Here is a 13,760-nt window from a genome sequence, read left to right as displayed (position 1 = left end):
GGCCTTTGATCACGTGTTGATCATCGGCCATTGTCTGTAGAGATTTCGACGTCTGATGATTGGGGTTCAACACCAGGGCATCGCGCTGTGTTGCGACTTTCAATCATCGCTGAATTATGATTTTTGGGGGTCAACATTGGGGTGGCACCTTATGTTCTGGCTCTCACTCATTGCTGAATTCTGATGATTATGGGTTAACATCGGGATGATACACTGTGTCACAATTGTTTATCGTCATGTCGTCCAAAGTCTGTCAGACACTTTTTCCATTTTTGTTACGGAGTAAGAAAGAGGGGTTATCGTCATGGAAACCACCTCTACTTCCGCTGTTACTCCTTTTCTTTTCATGTTGGGTCCCTTTCTTTTCTGGTTAGAAGGATAGGGAGTGCTAACTTCGATTAATGGCTGATAGCCCCCAGTTCATTGTTTTAGGCCAGTGTCTTTATGATAAGTGCTTGTATCGGATTCTGTTTGCACGGTCAAGTCATTTGTATCAAACGTGTGTTGATGTATTTTGCGTGAGGCGGTTTGGATATATGTGTTTTTGGTTTTTGGCTTGTAGTTTGTTTGTGTTTGGACTTTTTTGTGTGTGCTGCGTTTTGGAGTAGAACGGTCAACGGTTGATTCCCCATTTGCTTCGACATTTGTTCCTACATCGTTAGTGTAGAAAACAGGCAACAGGTAGCACATACGCGTATACGTAAACATGCAAGGTATTTATTGAAAACCAAAAATAACCATGATGACTCGAAGCTAAAATTGAAATTCTTTGTTAAAAGAAGTTCCGAAAATTCGGCGACAAGAAGTCACGTTTGAATTTTACAAATTCGGCGACAACAGGTAGCACATACGCCTATTCTGTGTTTGAATTAAATCACATCGAATTTTGCCAAAATTGATTTGCAACTCCAAAATTAAAATTTAAACCGCCATGGATGAATTTCAAAAGAAGTTTTGTGAGTGTGTTAATTTTGATTTTTGCGAGATAAAGCCTCGAACTTGCAAAAGCATTTTTGCGAAATACTAATGCCATGTTATCAATTTTGAGGAAATGCGAAAATTTTTCGAAATTTTCATCTGACATGGGAAGGATCCGTCGCGGATCGGGGCGACTAACCCTTCCCCCTAAAAAACGAAGATAAAAATCCGTATGTTTAAAGTTGCGTTTATGAAAACTGTGTCAGATTCGTAAAACGTGAATCCAAGGAAATGTGAGTGTGAGAAAACACAAAAATTTCTGGGTAAGCCTAAAGAGGCGCGAGCCCTAAGGCGAGAAAAGTGAGGTGTCATAAAGAAGCTGTAATACCCGTCCTTTTAGGGACCCGTTGACTGACGTTGACCGACCTTAGACACATATCTTGACCTTCGGAAACCTTACGAGCAATGACTGGTGACGGTGTGAGCTTTAGCTAGTGTGTTACTCGATATAGAGGAGGCTACTCGATTGAGTAGCTTAGGAGCTCGATCGAGTAGGGGTCATTCGATCAAGTAAGTCAGTTACTCGATCGAGTAGCGGGTTTACAGCGAGGATTTATAAATCGTGTTTTGTGATACCGCAAATCATTTCCGCCTCTCTTCCCTAAACCTAGATGTCATCTCTTCTCCTTCCCTTCACCATAGTTCCTTCCATGGGAGCCCTTGAGGATGCTTGTGCCATGGGGATGGGTTGCTTGAGTCAGGTAGCGGTCTTGACGTCGGATTGCTATACGTAGGTATGTCATCGTCATCATCATTGTCGTTGTTGTTTTCAGTTAGGGTTGTAGAAAGAGTGATAGATGGTTGTACTGTTTATAAAGGTGTATTGCTTGGTTGATTGGTATCATGTGATCGGACGTGGAATCGTTGCGGCTGGCTAAAGGTAGGTTTGCCTACTCAATACTGTTGGATGTCTAGAGTGTCTTTTGATGTGGTTTGGTTGTTGTATTGTCGGTATGGTTGACTGATCGTGATGATTGGTTGGTGTTATGTTGTTTTGTTTAACGTTGTTGTGGTGCAACTGATTGTGATGATCGTATAACTGTCTGTGGTCTTCGGGTGCATCCCTGGCTGAGTGCAGTCACTTGCGGGAGTGGCTTCACGCCCTTGATTCGTCTTCTGTGGAACCCGCCACAGAAGGGATGTTCACATTAATGGACATGGGTTTATCACTCGGTATGATGAGCGGGGCTTAGGTGGGAACGGCTGCGGTCCCCCACTGGCAGGGTTGGTCCAGTGGACAGTCGGTGACGGTGATTGATGGGAGGAGATGTGGCTTGTGTGTGTTTTGTTATAACTATAGTGTGTTCGCAGTTGTTGGTGTATTTTCCTTAGTTACTGACCTTGTGGGGTTTTGTCTTGTTGTTTGTTTCTGTTGTGTCTGCCGTGATCCCTTATGGTGAGCAGTCAGTCTTAGCAGGTTATGTCTTGGATGATAGTTGGGTGCTTGGCGGGATGCGTCTTTCACGAGTCACAGCAGAAGTAGTTCACATAGCTGATAGTAGTTTGAGTTATACCTTTTGTATACCTTCAGTTTTGTTAATCACTTGTAATAAATCTTGACTGTTCTTTTATCGACATTTGATTATTACTGTCCTCAGGCAACCGAGATGGTAACGCCCTTATATGCTAGAGAAGGTCTTGTTAAGGCTCCTTGGTATATGAGGGTGTTACAAAGTGGTATCAGAGCGACGATTTTGGAACCTGTAACAAATGAGCCTAATGAACGTAGTCAGTCTAATAAAATGAACCTGGTGTATGTGTCTTGGGAGCCCCAGCTGATGCTAGATTTTGGGTAACTAGGCGCCCTCATTTCAAAATCATGGCCCCATTATGCTTAAACCAGTCACCGGGTATGGGAATGTTGAGTCGGAAAACTGTGTGCCTAGTACGTATAACGGTTATATTAGGAATGTTGGTGATAAAGCCTTTATGTATGCTAGTACATGTAATCGAAACGAGAAACTGTGAAAATCGGTGGTTGAGTAGAAATGTGCAAGAACGTAGTGGAAGTGGTTGAATGGCTATAATACATGACTATGTGGTGTGATGTGATGACAGTAATGCTTTCTAAATCGTTCTATGTGCATTAGTATAAAGGAATTGTGAGTTTAGTATGTGGTGATGATGGTAAGTAGTAAGTTTTGAATTAGTTGTAACAATTGTCAGAGTAGTATTTGGTAAGTGTGATGAATGAATGGTTGAATGCTTCCGTGGTATGGCATACTTAAGTTGCAAAAGCTAGTTGATAAATGTGTGACATGGTTAAATTATTAGTAAACTTGGAGGATAAAGGATGGTTAAATGTTAGATGAATGCTTAGAGTGATATGATTAGGAGTTGTATTATCGAAGTTACAAATGCATGATTAGAAGTAAAGAAATATGTGGAATGTATGCATGAGAAAGCTAACAGTGTAGTCAATTGGTTACGTAATGTTTGTCATAGAATGAAGTAAATGTGTTGAATGAAGTAATCTGTTTGTTAGATTGATACGTTGCAATTGTGTAGCAGTAATACGTCGTGAATAAATATAATAACCGGTGACGATTCCCGAATTCATTTTGGAATCGACACACATTGCTGTTTTGCAGGAACCGTTACTTAAATCCGTAACTTTGACCTCGTTCTTATTCTTGCCCGACTGAATAAAGGTATCTACTCTATCGATAGACCTCATTCCATTTAGTTAGGAAGCTATTATATCGAAAAAGTTAGATTTGCCAGCGAAAACTCAACCGAGTAGCTCCAACTCGATCGAGTAGAGGCCACTCGATCGAGTAACCTACTTACTCGATCGAGTAAGTGAACAGTACCCGGGTGGATTACGGGATTCTTATACCCTTTTTCATCTTCTTTCTTACTTATTCTTCATTCAAGAAAACCCTACAACTCTTAATCTCTCTCAAGTTGCTCTCAACCTTGTGATCTTGTGCTTGAATCTTGTGTTTTCGCTTACTTAATTCGTTCTTTTGCTTGCCAATCAATCAAGGTATGAATGTTTATCCTATTTTTCGTGTTTTTGACTAATTAGAAGCATATAGGATGTTGGTAATTGCTGAAAAATCGATTTATATGTGCCAAATTTTGCTTGTAATTTTTGTAATATGATCTAGTTGCTTCAATTTGTTGATTATTGTTGTTAGCTATGAAAACATCGAATCAAAAAGGGGGTTTATATGACTCGAAATTTCTAGGGTTTGAGATTTTGAATTGAATTTTGGTTGTCTTTTGTATGTAAAAGGGGGAGAATTGGGTAATGTATGTTATATATATCATGTTTAGGGTTGATTTTGATGGTTTTCACTCAAAACGTTTGCCTTAAAACTCCTTAAAAGTGCCCCAAACTAAAATTCGTATTATATTATTGTGAAATTTGTATATCTATCAAATTCGGTTGGCTAAAGGTAGATTCGCCTACTCAATACTGGTGGATATCTAGCGTGTTTTTTGATGTGGTTTGGTTGTTGTATTGTCGGTATGGTTGACTGATCGTGATGATTGGTTGGTGTTATGTTGTTTCGTTTAACGTTGTTGTGGTGCAGCTGATTGTGATGATCGTAAACTGTTTGTGATCTTCGAGGTGCGTCCCTGGTTGAGTGGAGTCACTTGCGGGAGTGGCTTCGCGCACTGGATTCGCCTTCTGTGGAACCCGCCACAGAAGGGATGTGCACATTAATGGACATGGGTTTATCGCTCGGTATGATGAGCGGGGCTTAGGTGGGAACGGCCGCCACTGGCAGGGTTGGTCCAGTGGACAGTCGGTGACGGTGATTGATGGGAGGAGATGTGGCTTGTGTGTGTTTTGTTATAACTATAGTGTGTTCGCAGTTGTTGGTGTATTTTCCTCAGTTAGTGACCTTATGTGGTTTTGTCTTGTTGTTTGTTTCTGTTGTGTCTGCCGTGATCCCTTATGGTGAGCAGTCAGTCTTAGCAGGTTATGTCTTGGATGATAGCTGGGTGCTTGGCGGGATGAGTCTTTCACGAGTCATGGCAGAAGTAGTTCACATAGCTGATAGTAGTTTGAGTTTTACCTTTTGTATACCTTTAGTTTTGTTAATCACTTGTAATAAATCTTAACTGTTCTTTTATAGACATTTGATTATTACTGTCCTCGGGCAACCGAGATGGTAACGCCTTTATATGCTAGGGAAGGTCTTGTTAAGGCTCAATGGTATATGGGGGTGTTACAGAAGCTCAACTTGACAAGGGCAAGTCACGGTGCGGTTTTTTAGAAGCAACACAAAGAGGCGCGATCCCCTAGGCGATGCAAGGGACCTCCCCCTTTTTCAGAAAAAGGTGCTGATTGTTTGGTATAAATAGGGAGCTTTGTGCTTCATTGTTTCATCATCCAAAACACAAACATGTGAAAACCTTCTCTTCTTCTTCCACAAAATAATTCATGGATACTTTCGAAAATAGGTTGCGACATTGGTGTCGGGATTTATCTTCTTCTGAGATGTATCAACTCATTTTAAAGGGAGTTGATCAATTGTTGGTGCTTCGTCAAGTCAAGGTGCAATCCTCGTTTCTTGAACCATGCTCTCGGTTTTGGGATGCGAAACATCATGTATTCGTCTTCCCAAAAGGTTAAATTTGCCCTCTTGCCGAAGAGGTGGGTGCTATTGGAGGGTAGCCAAGTGAACTTCCTCCTTGCTCCTCATGGTGTTAATATCTTGGCTCTTATCAACATCTTCTCAAACCACTTGTATGTCAATATTTCGGAGGTGGCTAGGAGAAGTGATCTTGTCTTTTGCCTAGTGCATGCTTACCTCATTGTTGATGCTTTGAAGAAGGAGAGGGCAAGATGGTATGGTAGCATGACCCTTGTTCATGTTGTCGAGCAAATAGAGCACGGGTGGGATCTACCATGGTTAGTGCTCGGTGAGATTGTTCAAGCTTTTTGGCTCCTCAAGGATCCTCCAAGTATGGCTTATGGAGAGGCTACGGTATGCTGAGCCTCATGTTGATGCTTCTGCTTACTCCTTTCGTCATCATACCATGAGGAAGAAGTTGTATGCGGATAGCTTCGCGTCCACTGAAGCCTATTGGACCTCAAAGTTGGTGGAGGAGGGTGGTCCTCATATCCGTTGGGTGGTGCTATGGTGGCACTTGAGGTCTTTTACGGGGTTGCCCGCTCCCGCGGCGTGTTCTTGCTCTTTGATGGATGTGGGCTTGAAGGTTGCTTCCTTCATCTATCTGGAAATGGTTATCAGGTAAATGGTCCGTCAACAAAAGGTGCCCGCTCAAGATACTCTCGTCCATGAGAATTTATTTCGAAACTCCAAGCTTGTGGAGGTTTTCGAGAGGTGGTGGACCACTCGGCCAACTTGGGAGGTGCCAAACCCCGCTCTAACAACATGGGTGACTCTCGTTTATGTCAAATGGTCAGGAGCTCAAAGCTTGGAAGAAAGGTCAAAGTTCCGCAAAGATGAAGTCGTCGACTTGCAGTATAGGGAGTTTGGCAAGGCAAACCGTGCATACTTTGACGACTTTGGCACTGATGTTAGCCCGGATGTGACGAGACCACCGAAGAAGAGAAGCTTGGGTCCCAAGGAGGCGTTGGGCCGAGTGTTGGATCGTGTAAGAGCCCGGGTGCCATTGCCGTTGTAGATCCGTTGAGGCTCCGTTATGAGGAGGAAGCCCATGCTAGGCAGGCTAGCAAGAAGAGCAAGGGGAAGATGCATCCCGAAGGCAAAGACAAGGATAGAATGGAAGAGTGAAAACTTCCATTACCCGCTTTATTATTATGTTGTATTAGCATTTGTGTGTTTTATTATGTTGTAATTAGCTATGTATTGTGTGTTTATGCTAGTATTACTATTTATGATGTCTTAGTCGACGTTCTAGCTTAGCAAGTCGTGGACTTGCTTTGCTTTATTTGTTGTCAAGTTTGTAATCCTTTCCATTATTAATTAAATAAGAGGATTGCTTGTGCTAAAACAATATTGTGAACATTTGTTGTTTCTCCATCCATATTGTAGAGGTAATTCAGTTGGAATTGTCCTAAATATTGCACATGTGAAGGGGATTTTTTTTGGGAATGGAGAAAAAGTCTTTTTTGTTTTTTTGTTCTTGTGAGGAAAATGGATGCTTTTTTTTTAAGTTTGTATAGATTGTTGTTTTTGTGTGTGGGGGTGGTTGTATCCTTCTCGTGTAAGAAAGGATTGCCTACGTATTCACCTGAAAAGGTGAAATCAAACCACGCTCGTAGTTCAAGTGTTTTATGAATTTTTTCTTGTGTGTTGTGGTTGTATCCTTCTTGGGTAAGAAAGGACTGCCTACGTATCCACCTAAACAAGTGAAATCAAACCATGCTCGTAGTTCAGGTGTTTTGTTTGAGTTGGGGTGTATAGTTTGTTTGGGTGTTGTGGTTCTATCCTTCTTGTGTAAGAAAGGACTGCATACGTATCCACCTGAAAAGGTGAAATCAAACCATGCTCGTAGTTTAGGTGTTTTGTTTGATTGTGCAAATGCATGGTGCCTTTGACATGTCAAAGGCCGCTGAAAACATGACAAGGTGTCGTAACTTAGACTCGATTAAACATGTAATTTCAAATCAGAACGTTTTGAGGAATTGACTTGAAAGAGAGATTGCGGTCACTAGTTTTGAAATTAGGGAAAGGTTTTTGGTTTCTAAGGTTCAAGGGTAGTATTTCTTGAGTTGGTCTAGGTTGGTTGGGTTTGTGAAGTCCTCCCCGTCTAGGTCACTCAATCTAACTGTGCCCCCTGAAAGGATTTTCTTGACCAGGTATGGTTCGACCCAATTGGGTTTGAATTCCCCTCGTATCGAAGGGTAATGGTGCTCAAACCGACTTGAGGACCAAGTCACCTTCTTTGATGTTTCTAGGTTTGACTTTTTTGTTGAATGCCCGTTGTATACGTCGTTGCTATAGTTGGACGTTGTGCAAGGCGTTGAGTCGCCGTCCATCTAGGAGTGTGAGTTGTTCGAACCTTCGATGGGTCCATTCCGCCTAAGGGAGTTGACTTTCTAATAGGATGCATAGAGATGGGATTTCCAACTCCACTGGTTGTACTACCTCCATACCCTATGCTAGGTAGAAGGGCATTGCTCATTTTGGTGTTGGAATGGAGGTTTGGTATCCCTAGAACGCGAATGGGAGTTTGCTCGGCCAATCGCGGTAATTGTCCTGCATCGTTTTGATGATGGTGACAAGTGTTTTGTTTGCTACATCTACCGCTCCGTTGGTTTGGGGACGATAGGGGATGATTGGTGTCGTTTGATTTTGTATTCGTCCAACATTGTTTGTGTTTCAGCCCGGAAGTTGGATCCTTGATCGTTGATGATTTCATGGGGTACCCCATATTTGCAGATGATGTTGTATTTCATTAACTTGGCCACTTGTTTGGCGGTCAAGACTGCATAGGATTGTGCTTTTACCCATTTGGTGAAGTAGTCGATTGCGACGAGGACAAAGCAATGTCCTTTGGTGCCTATCAGATTGACTTTTCCGATGATGTCGATGCCCCAGGTCAAGAAAGACCACGGTAATGTCATGGTGTATAAAAGGGATGGTGGTACGTGTTATATGGTGGCGAAGATTTGGCAATTGTGGCAATGTTTGACGTAGTTTCTGCAATCGGCCTCCATTGTAGTCAAGTAGTAGCCTAACCGCTTGATTTTTTGGGCTAGTATCATTGCCCTCCTGTGAGGGACACATTCTCCGTCGTGGACCTCTTCCATGACTTTCTTGGCGTTGTTGTGGTCAATGCAAAGGAGAAGGATCCCGTGGGGTGTTCTTTTGTATAGTTGCTCTTGGTTTATCACGAATTGTGATGTAAGTAAAAGGATGGCTCTTTGTCCTCTTGTATCAGAGTTGGGAGGGAACATGTTTTTGGTTTTGTAATTGAGGATGACTTGGTACCAAGGTTCGACATGGTTTTCCTCATCGTTGTTGATGGCGCAGATGCGAGATGGCTCACTGTGTCTCTCGACAAATAAGGGCATAGATGCCATGTCGTCGGATATGTTGACGAGCAGGACAAGTTTTCCTAGGGCATCGGCGAATTGGTTCTCTTCCCGTGGCAAGTGGAAGTAGTCGATTTGGTCGAAGAATTCGGCTTCCTGGTTAATTTTTGCTTGGTATGGTGCTCGGCTGTCGCTTCGTATTTTCCATGATCCAGACACTTGATTGGTTATGAGTGAGGAATTGCCGTGGACTCTAAACCTCTTGATGCCAAGTGTTACGGCTGCTTTTAGGCCGATGAGGCATGCTTCGTATTCGGCGGCATTGTTGGTGACGACAAATTCTAGTTTGATTGACATCAGAACGTGTCCCCCTTCTGGTGATATTAGAAGGATTTTTATGCCGATGCCTCTTAGGTTTGATGCACCGTCGAAATATAGTTCCATGTGTCGGTGTCGGCACCGAGGATATCTTCTTCAGGGAGTGACCATGTGTCGATCGTTGGATCCTCGTTGACTGGATTTTCTGCTAGGAAATCGGCGACTGCCTCCCTTTTGATAACCCTGAGGGGTGCGAATATGAAGTTGGTCGGACTATCGTTTTCGGTTACTTGTCGTTAGGAGCACCTAGACCAAAACAATATTTATAACTTCACAAACTACTCTACTATTAGTAAAGAGGTAAGTAAAGGTCGGATCCCAAGGGACGGTTATTGATGTAGGATTTTCAATTGCAAGTAGTGGTGTTTAAGGGTGTCACAATTTGGGTTGAGATAAGAAGATCACTAAACTAAATAACAATGTAAATAAACAAGCAAGATGATTAAAATGAGATGTAAACAATTGATTAAAAGCACTAGGGTGTCATGGGTTCATAGGGAATTCATGGGAATTGATCATACAAACATATTCTCAAATTATAAGCAAGCAATTATTGTTGTGATAGGATTGAGTTAGTTTATATCTTACAATCCTAGAAAGGTTTTGGTCTCGGAGCCGAATCGATTCGATTGTACAACACCTACAAGTCGAATTAATCCTCCCTACTCAACTATATGCATGGCTAATGAGACTCGAGTTGGTTTATGTCTTACAAGTCTCATTGAAAAGGTAAGTGATGGGTAAAAAATGCAAGGATTCATAGGCTCGCATTTCATCAAACATAACATGTGCATAAGTTGAGATCACAACAAGCAAGCAAATAAATTATGTGAACATATTAGATTAAGCATGAATCATCCCCCATGTTGGTTTCCCCTAATTCCCCATTAACCCTAGCTAAGGAAACTACTCACTCATTATCAAGTTTAACATGCTAACAAGGTTGTCAAACATATTAACAAAGCAAAACATGATGAATGAATGGAAATGACTAATAATAACTAAAACAAGGGTTAAGAGAATTATACCTAATGATGATTTCAAAATAATAAGCAAAGAATAATAGAAGTACTACTTGATGGTTGATGGAAGGTTGTCAATCTCTCAATAATACCCAAATAATCTTCAATTACCCAAAATAAATGATGAACAATAGAGAAATTAAGGAAATGAGATTTTTATTAATGCTTAATTAAAAGTTGATTACAAGATTAGAATGAGATTAAGATTGCATAAGAAGGACATTAATAATATTAAGGATTGATGATAATCTAATTAGTACAATAGGGTATTTATAGTGAGGATTAGGTACATAAATTAGGGTTACTAAGGGCTTAAATGGCGATTAAGACCCTTAAGAAAAGTTGAGGAAATGCTCCTCTCGAAGGAAGATGCTAGTCTCCTTTTTGCTAGTCTTTCAGAAATATGCGCATCTCGAGTGGAACAAGGAAGAGACGTGCTGTACTGGGCAGGAATCCAAGCGGCCAAGGGGTCGCGACGAGCAGATTGTGGTGGTGTAGGACGAGCGGACAGGGTGGCGAGAAGCTCGGATTGTGGAGGTCTTGGACGAGCGTCCCGAGGCTGCGACGGGCGGATTGTAGTCTAGCAAGCTTCTTCCTCTTTTCTTCTTTTCTTCTTCCAACAATGCTCAAGGATCTTGTCGGAGATGCAAGGATCTTCTTCATCACTGCCCATCTACTACATTATTTACATAGGCTTTCTAGTCTTGTCTTCACTTTGATGCTTGGTCATTAGATTCGATCAATTTAGCTCCATTTTGCCACGAAAATGCAAGGTTTGCACTCCTATCCTACCAAGGAAACAAAACCTCAAAGAATATGCAAAACGAAAGACTAAAGATAGTAAATGACCCAATTATGCACTAAAAAGTATAGGAACGAGGCTAATTCGGGGACTAAATATGCTCAAATATTGGTCACATCAAATATCCCCAAACCGAACCTTTGCTCGTCCCGAGTAAAGAGGTGACAAAACTAGGACCCTTATTTAAACTAACCTACTAATATAACCGATATGAGACAATTAGCGGGTCTCACTCCGCCCCTTCAACTCACAACAAGACAACCATAAGGTAGGATGCCTTCTTGCAAGGCAAGGTGGGGCTTGCCAAAATGGCGACACATCCAAGCATTAAAGCACACAAAATCAAGTAATGGATGCATCTACAAAAGAATAGCCACTTTCCTCATCTAAGTGGCGGAAATTATCTAAAGGGGAAGCAATTCAAGGGTACACACTCCATCATAGATATGATTTCTTCAAACTACTAAGCCTAGAAGGATACCAATAAATCACCTCCAAGTTATGTCAAGCTAGGGTACCTTTGTCCTCAATCGTTAAATGTTTTCATCAAGAGTAGACTCCCTATGGTGTTAGAAACACTGGAGGATCGCGGAATTCCCCTTCTTGCCTAGACAAGAAGAAAGGTCGTCCCCTCTCTACCATGCACAAAAATGGATACGATGGAAAATGGATCAATAGTATTTGAGTTTCATATGGGAGTTTGCTTTTTGTTGTTGTTTTTTTCCCCCCAATTTCTTGTGGCATTTGACATTTTGAGAACACTTTCTTGTCATTTCTTTGATGGTTGGCATTTCAATACTTGACAATTTCAACTTTTTTTGCATTCCTTTTGAACATTTTCAAAGTCACCCCATTTGTAGTGAGGGTGCCTTATATTTGAAGCTTAGGAGTATATTTTTGCTCCTCTTTTCATTTTATGCAATTTGCAAACTTTTTGACTTTTCATTTCATTTCTTGAACTCAAATTTTGAACAATTTTTGAGCCCATTCCCTTTGATGACAAAATGTGGTAGAACATGGATGATGGATGCATGGTTTCAAGAGTCACCTTTGAATAAACGGTAGCCAAGGAGTTATCACACCACAAGGTACTCTTGACTAGGCCTTAATCCATGGGTCAAAGGATACTAGCATGACACATCCTAGGGTGTTTTACAAGTATTCTAACAAACAAAGTCTTAAGAAGAAAAAGCATCTACAAGGGCCTATATACACTTGTCAAGTTTCCCAAATAGACGGTTTCACAAAATTTTTCTAACATGCAAACTACATGCCATGATGCAACTAACATATATACATCTCTAATGCATATGCTTCTACCAAATAGTATGCCAAATAATCTAAATGCAATCCTAAATTCACATTGTTTATACCGCATTAATCAAAATAAAGCCACATAGTCATTAACATAAAGAGGAAAAAGGAGATTGGAAAGATCATACCATGCAGTCTTCTATATCCTCATGTCTCGGATGTGGCGTAGTCAATAAATGTGAACAAGGATGAACAAACACAATATATACAAACAATATATACAAGACTACACTACAAAGAAAATGAACATGTTTTTGGATTTTTCAATTTTTCAATTTTTTTGTATTTTGTTTTAATGAAATTAAAGGACATATTTTTGTATTTTTCAAAATTTTTTGATTTTTATCATATTTGTTTTAAAAGGTTAAGTTAGAATTTCCCATCCCCACACTAGTATGCGCATTGTCCCTGATGGCCAATACGATAGGAAATTATGCAATTTACATGAATATGCATGATTTCTAAGCTAAATGCAAATGATATATAAACAAGAGTGAATGCAAACTAAGCTATGCTATATGATGCATGGTTTTTGTTATGGTGGAGAGCATAATTTAGATTAGCTCCCAATGCATATGCATAAACTTTCCCAAACCAAAATAGACACTATTTCTAATGTCAAAAATTGGGGGAGTCCATGCATAAAAAATGCAATGTATGAAACTAAAATTTGTCATTTTTGATTTTGAAAGTTGGGAACAATAAAATGAATACCTTAATTCCTCTAATGTTGTTAGGACACCACAAAATGATCAAGATAAAATAAGAACAAGAGAAGTAGACAAACCATAAAGGAGGTGTAAGAATGTAGGAGCCTCCAAAAGTTTGCTAGTCCTCACCCATCGTATCATCATCATCATCAACAACTTCCTCACTTGAGGCATCATCAACCTCCATGGATGTGGAATCATTGCCATTCTCACTTGCACTTTCTTGTTTTTCCTCACTTTCCTCTTCTTCTTGAACTTCTTCATCTTCACCTTCTTGGTTACCACTCTCATCAACAACCATCTCTTCTCCACCCGGTCTACCACCACTAGAAGTGCTAGGAAAGAATACCTCCTTATCCGCCAACCTAGGCAAGGGACAAGATGGATCGAGAATTCCTTGCCTAGCAAGATGTAGGAGGGGCGGATATTAGGCCTTGTAAGCATCAACTCTATCATTGTAAGTTTGTTTATGCATTTCCTTCATTAGTAGAGTCAAGTAATCATTTCCCGCCTTGGCATTTTCGGGGTTAAACTCGTGGTATTCAAATGGATAAGGTGGGGTGATAATGGAGGAGGAGGGCTTGGCAACTTCTTCCCCTTGGTGTTGAATAATGTATTCGGCTTCTTCG

Source organism: Silene latifolia, chromosome 8 (assembly GCF_048544455.1).
Source record: "Silene latifolia isolate original U9 population chromosome 8, ASM4854445v1, whole genome shotgun sequence".
Classification (NCBI taxonomy): Eukaryota; Viridiplantae; Streptophyta; class Magnoliopsida; order Caryophyllales; family Caryophyllaceae; genus Silene; species Silene latifolia.
The sequence above is the reverse complement of the archived record's forward strand: the minus strand, read 5'-3'. Positions refer to the sequence as shown.